This window comes from Notamacropus eugenii, chromosome 4, assembly GCF_028372415.1.
Source record: "Notamacropus eugenii isolate mMacEug1 chromosome 4, mMacEug1.pri_v2, whole genome shotgun sequence".
Classification (NCBI taxonomy): Eukaryota; Metazoa; Chordata; class Mammalia; order Diprotodontia; family Macropodidae; genus Notamacropus; species Notamacropus eugenii.
The window spans coordinates 291400504-291407218 of NC_092875.1; the positions used below are offsets into that span (position 1 = coordinate 291400504).

The 6715-nt window shown below is 38.4% G+C and overlaps 1 non-coding gene across 1 annotated transcript; it reads left to right on the forward strand.

The window, feature by feature from the left end:
- Positions 1-5648: 5648 nt before the first annotated feature.
- Positions 5649-5754, forward strand: LOC140502963 (U6 spliceosomal RNA). Its single transcript, XR_011966680.1, has one exon. It is a non-coding gene; the product is annotated as a U6 spliceosomal RNA (small nuclear RNA).
- Positions 5755-6715: the final 961 nt, after the last annotated feature.

Sequence of the window (6715 nt, forward strand, 5' to 3'; positions counted from 1 at the left end):
CCGCAACTACTTTAGTAAGGCACTTCTTAACTCTTGACTGGACTATTCCACAGTCTCATAACTCTCCCATGTGTATCCAGTCTCTCCCCACTCCAATCCATCCTCCACACAGCTGACATGAACATTCCTAAAGGTTTGTGTTACTACCATACTCAACTGGAAGATAAAATAAAACTTCTTTGTCATTTATAGCACTTCCAGTCTGGGTCCTAAACTAAAGTTTCTAGGTTAACATGTCTGCTTTCTATTTCATGTCCATGATATCATATCTCCCATGTCTGTGCTTTTGCACAGGTCATAGGCCATGTCTGGCATGCACTCTCTCTTCACCTCTGCCTATTGTAACTCTCAGCTTTCTTCTGCTCAAGCACCAAGTCTTTTATGAGACTTTTCTTGAAACCTTGAGTCACTAGTGTCTCTTAATTTCTTTTGTATCTATTTTGAATATATTTTGTGTTTATTTTCCTGTGCGGATATCGATTCACCCCATAGAACATGAGCTCCTTGAGGTCAAACAAAGATGAACAAGATGGTACCAGTAGCTCTAAATCTATGATCCTATAACTTTAAGAAAATCGAATCATTTAAATTGGAGTCATATTACTGACAAGTTAGGTCTGTTACTATTTGGTATTCAAATTTTAGCTATGAGAAACCTTACTGATGAATTAGAGGGATTTCTTTGTAGATACTATTTAATTTATCTTGATAGAAATATGGTGCTATTGTGGTTAGAGAACTGGACTTAGAGTCAGGAAGTTCTGGGTTTGAATCCTACCTCAAATACTACCTCTGAGACCCTGGACATCTGTAAAATGAGGTATTGGACTTTTTGACCTCTAAGATCTCATCCAGTTCTAAATTGCTGATCTGTGATCTAATGCTGAGATGTTAAATAATTTGTTTCCTTTTCTATCTTTGGAAAAGTATTTTCCCTAATATAAATTTTCCCTAAAAATTAATGTTCTCCCTCAGCAGGGAGACCTATCTTAAGTTGACCACCTTTATTGGATTTTTTACTAAGATAATGAAATCTAGATTCATACCCTTTATCTAACTCTTACTACTTATATAATCGTAAGCAAGTCACAGCCTCTTGAGGTCTCAGTTTTTCAATTTGTCAATTTAAAGAGTTGGACTAGGTGGCTTTTGAGATACTTTTCAGCTCTAAATATGAGATCCTCTGAATGAAAGAAAAGGGTTCTTTATGAAAATGAAATGGTTCATAGGATTTGAGTTCTTAGGAGGGTGGGAAACTTTCCCCTCCCCCATATATGTGTGCATACTTTAACTTTTGTATGTTTATTACTGCCAAATCATGAGCCATAGGAGATTCAGGCACAGAACTCACCTTGAAAGTGCTAAGAACAGATTTTCAAAGCCATTTATTTTTAATGGTGCTTAAATATCGCCTCATTACTAACACATAAAAAAAAAGCCTTTGGAGTCACTATTTCATCTTACAAATGTTAACTATTCTTTGTAGACAGGACCTGTCTGTTAAAGTAATATGTGACAACTACTGGATCAAAAAATGCCTTACGATGGGAGGCTGACATCTGTTTACTATATCCATGGGTGAAAAAAGGTGCTGTTCATTTTTACTAGAAGAATTTTCCTTTAACAAGGCAGCCTGGAGACTTCAACAGGTCTTTGCAGTAAAGTGTTCTGTGTGGAACACCACCAGAGGCCTGGTGGATTCATGGGAATTTCTGCTTTCTAGTTGTCAATGCTTTTCTTAGATGAACATTTCATTGATCTGGGAAGTTCTAGTATGTTCAGTACTCTTTCTGAAAGGATGCATGGAGACACTAGTCTGTTAATTATTCCTTGAGTGGGTTTTGATTTTATTTTTTGAGGGGGGTTCCTCTCTTGTCACTGTAATTTGTTCATTTTCCTTTCATATTTAAGAAGGCCAAACCATATTTTAGAGTCCCCTCCTCTAATCTCACACCTTTAAAATAGTTTTCAGACACTTGTAAGGTCTGTCCAAGCAGAGTCTTGTGCTTAGATCAACTTCGTCTGAGCTCTGTCCAAGCCACTGAAATTAAGAGAAGATCAGACAGAAGGTAGTCTACTTTGTAGCGAGTTTAAATCTGTGTGTAATCTTGCACAGGTGCTACTTCCTGTGCTCTGGAAAATCCGTCATCAACAAACAGGCCAACTGCACCACACCTGGGTTAAAATGGAACATCTGGACCTACTCTCTTTTATTCACTCATGTTCTTCAAATCTTCCCTGAAAAATGGAACTTTAACATGGATTTGACATTAGAGATTTGTAAGCTTTGTGCTCAGGGCCAAATCCAGTTTGATATGAAACACAACTACTTGTCTTGTACTGAATAGATTACAGATATCGTATCCCAGTAGTATATTTCAATTAGTAATCTTCAAGTAATTTATGGAGGTCATTTCCACCAGTAGTGATATATCTCATAATGGTGTTAGCAGTTTTCCCAGGGAATTTTAAGGAAGATAGAAGTAGGGTGAAAGCCATAGTTGAGGCTTGGTCAGTGGTGCTTTGGATTCCAGTTGCTTTCCACTGGATTATGAATGCCTAGAATTTTAAATGGTATTGTAGAAAAAAATTAGTGTGATATTTTATATAGATCCTAGTTTCTTAAGGGAATTTTCAGATGTTCAGTTTTATTAAACATTCAGTTATGTACTCCTTGTGGTTCTTTTTAGTTCAGATTGGTGATTTGTGACTCACAGGGTGGAAACTTTTCCCACCAAGGCAGATAGGCAACTCTTTTTGATTTAGGGACTAATGCAATTGCGTGGGGGATTAAGAAGTGAAATAATTTGCCCACAATCACAGACAGTGTGTATCAAAGATAAGACTTAAAAACAAGATTTCCTGACTACAAAGTCAGCCCTCTCCCACTATACCACAAGCCTTCTCATTGATTCTGTAGAACATTTGAAATTCTGTGATATCAGAAATGATTAATCAGTAAAGATTGAGTAGCTGCTTTTCTTAGTGCTGGAAGACTGTGGAAGACAACAGAAGTCACATGGAGAACTGAGGGTCTGCATTTTAACTATTAAAGAAATGTTGGGTGATAAAGATGACATAGTTTGCTGCCTATAAGAAAATGTGAAGTATTGGGGTCACATCCTTGAAAAGTGGTTTAAGGGACTGGTTGTATATGTGGGAGCATTGGTGCATATGTTCTTCTTAGTAGAAGTGCCCTGAAAGTTAAGTGGCTATTTGGTTCATTTCATTCTCAAAGACACTGTAATTTGACATTAAGTCCTTGGATCCCAATGGTTATGATATTGGTAAGCCAGTAAGCTGCTCCACCAGCAGTACTGCACTCCTGGAGGGGTATAGGAAGTTGAATTAAGTAGTCCTGATTACTATCTAGGAGGAAAATTAAGTTCTGGATTATCTCCTCTCTCCCTCCCATCTCCACTCCTGTCCATGTGGGCAGGCTCTATGGGGTAGGCTCTGGGCTGAGATGAAAAATGTTGCTGTATGTCTTTGGGGTTCTTTCACAATTGAAACAGTTGAATCAATTTAAGTACTTATTATATGCCAAATTTAAGTACTTATTATATGCCAAACACTACATTAAGTTCTGGGGATGCAAAGAAAGGCCAAAACTGTTCCTGCCCTCAAGGAGCCCATATTCCAATGGGGGAGACAATTTGTGAATAACAAGGCACAAAAAAGACATATGGTACAGAGTAGAGAGATAATTGCAGAGGGGCAAGGTACTAGCAACTGAAGGTTTGAAGAAGGCCTTCTGCAGAAGGTAGGCTCTCACTTGAAACTTAAAGGAATCCAGAGAGACCAAGAGGCATAGGTGGAAGAGGAAAGTACTCCAGATATGGGGGTCAGGGCAAAGACGTGGAGATGAGAGATTGAGGGTCATGTGGAAGGATCATTTGGTAGGACAGTGCTCCTGAATCATAGAATGGGTAGAAGGGAGTAAAGTACAAGTAGCCTGGAAAAGTAGGATAGGGACAGGTTATAAAGATCTTTAAATGCCAAACAGAAGACTTTAATGATCCTGGAGGTTATAGGGAGCCACTGGAGCTTTTCTGAGCATGTGGTTAGAACTATGCTTTTAAAAAATCACTTTGGCAGCTGTGTGGAAGATGAATTGGTTGAAGGTAGAGACTGGAGGCAGGAGGAACAAGTAGAAGGCCATTGCAATAGTCCAGATGAAAGAGGATGAAGGCCTGAATTAGTGGGATAGCTATGTGAGTAGAGAGAAAGGACTGGACATATTGGAGGTGAAAATAGAAATGAAAATATTAGCCAGCATATTGATTTTGTAGGGTGAGGTCTAAGAGGTTAGGATGACATTGAGGTTGTGAGCCTGGATGATTAGAAGGATAAGTCAATGATTATAGAGAAACTGGGAAGAAGGGAGGGATTGAAGAAAAGATAAGGAGTTTGGTTTTGGACATATTGTGTATGGGAATCTACTTTGAGATGTCCTAAAGAAAGTTGGTGATATAGGAATGGAGGTTAGGAGAGGCAAAGGCTGGCTACATAGGTCTGACAGTCATGCATAGGGAAGATAATCAAACCCCAGCTGTTAAGACCACAAAGTGAGAGAGCATAGAGAGAGAAGAGAACCCAAGTTATAGCCATAGTGGGCATCCTTCCTGGCATCCATGGAACTGGGAGGAAATTAGCTCTAGTCTAGATACTCCAGGGATGATGTTAATAGAAAAGTTGGAAAGATTGGCACCATCTTAGAACCAAATTCTCACACTGGACCTGGCTCAAGTGGGCTCGTGGGGTGGGCAGAACTAGACTCGGCAAAACAGAATTCTTTGGAGCTAAGTGTGCAGTTTGTGGAACAAAATGATTTTCAATTTTGAGGATGAACAAGCTAGTGCATTTTGTAAGAACACAATTGCTTCTAGATTTTTAGAGATGGAAAAAGGGTTCTTGTTCAATACCATGTATTTTGTTCCTTTAATCAGTTCTCCATTTAAGGTTGAAGAAGGTTTCATATGGGAGATTTTTTCCAGTCAGTTCTGGTGAATAGAGATCATTTAATTAGTGCATGTTCACTTTAAAAAGTAAGCACTTAAAAATGTTTACTGACTGACTGACTAAATGTAGGTACAAAGGAAGGCAAAAATAATTTCCTTATAGCATCTCACACTGGATAATGGAAAGACTACAATATGGAAGGAAGAGCAGAGAATTTTAAACAAGGCAAAAATAGAAAATAAATACATAGTATTTAGGGTTATAAATATACAGTTAGAAAAAATTAGATTTAGAATACAGAAGGCATATTAAATGCAACTAAATTTATATGAGATAAAAGAATTGAGAAAGAGTAAATAGATGCCACATTAGATGGTGTATAAGAAGTTTATGGTCAAATTCAAGACCCGGCAATCTCTGTCAGTCATTTGTGCAATGCTCAAAAAATTGTGGAATCAATTGACAAATGACAGAGTGGAGAAGAAATGAGGCAAACAGGAGTATGAGGAAAGAGCTCCTGGGAGCTTCTGGAAAGAAAAATAAAGCAAAACTACACTGATTACAGATGAAATGGACAAAATTCCCAAAACATTATAGAGTCAATACGAATGTGTACAAAATGTTGATTCATAACGGTGAGGTGTGCAATAAAAAAAAAATGGGATAAAATTGGAAATGAGAAGAAGGTGCTGGCTTTGGTAGCACCTGAACTAAAACTGGAATGATACAGAGAAGATTAGCATGGCCCTACTCAAGGATGACGTTCATATTTCTGAAGCATTCCACATTTCTTTAAAGAAAAGAAAAGGAAAGAGGATAAGTGTTTGTAAATAAAAGAAATGGTCAAATAGAAAATTACTTTGTGTGCTGGTAGGTGAATTTGTATTTCTAGGAATAAATATTAAATAATACAAATATACCGGTTCTTTGAAAAGGAAATGTTACCTATGCAATTCTGCTTTTGAGATTCGTGAGCAGGAGTTAGATTCATTTCTGTCGGATGGCTTAAGAACCCAAAGGAGGAAAGAAGAATGAACAATCTCTGAAGGTCAATCAGTCCTGTGATTCTAGCAACTGCATCTCACAGGATAGTTCCCATCTAAATGAACAAAGATCCCTATTTATCTCTTATTGGCTAATAGGTCTTAAGTTCACTTAATGAACATAGGAGGGAAGAGGTAACTATACCTTCCATTATCAAGTTCTGTGGTCTCATAGATGTGGACTCTCCCTCCCATGATGTAGATTTCAATGTATCCATGCTTTATTCCATATAGCTCTTGTCCATGTCTTCCCATAACTTTTCCAAAAGCTTCCCATAACTGTCTTCCTCAATCTCAGTATATAACTGAACCACCTTCTTTCTGATAAGACATTTCCTAGATGCTATAACATGTCAATCTTTGCATGTTCCTGGCTCTCTTGTGTTTGTCCTTCATTGCTGAAGGACATGGCATCAGAGAAATGATGACACGACTAGCATTTGCCTTTGTTTTGAGTGAGGGAGAGCTGTGCAGGTCACCAGCCTCACTTCTCCTCCAGAGCCATCTGAATCCTGAGACCCGATATTCCTCAGAATGACTGGAGATGACACAGGATGCCATGGGAGGCCTCAGGCCCTTTAGGCCAAGGTCTTTGCAGGTACTCACTTAGGATGAGGCAACGCCCATTCATTGAATAGTCCTGCTTAAGAAGTAGCCAGGGCATGGCTCCTTTAATGAGGTCAAGAAAAACAAACACATCAGGCTGGGTG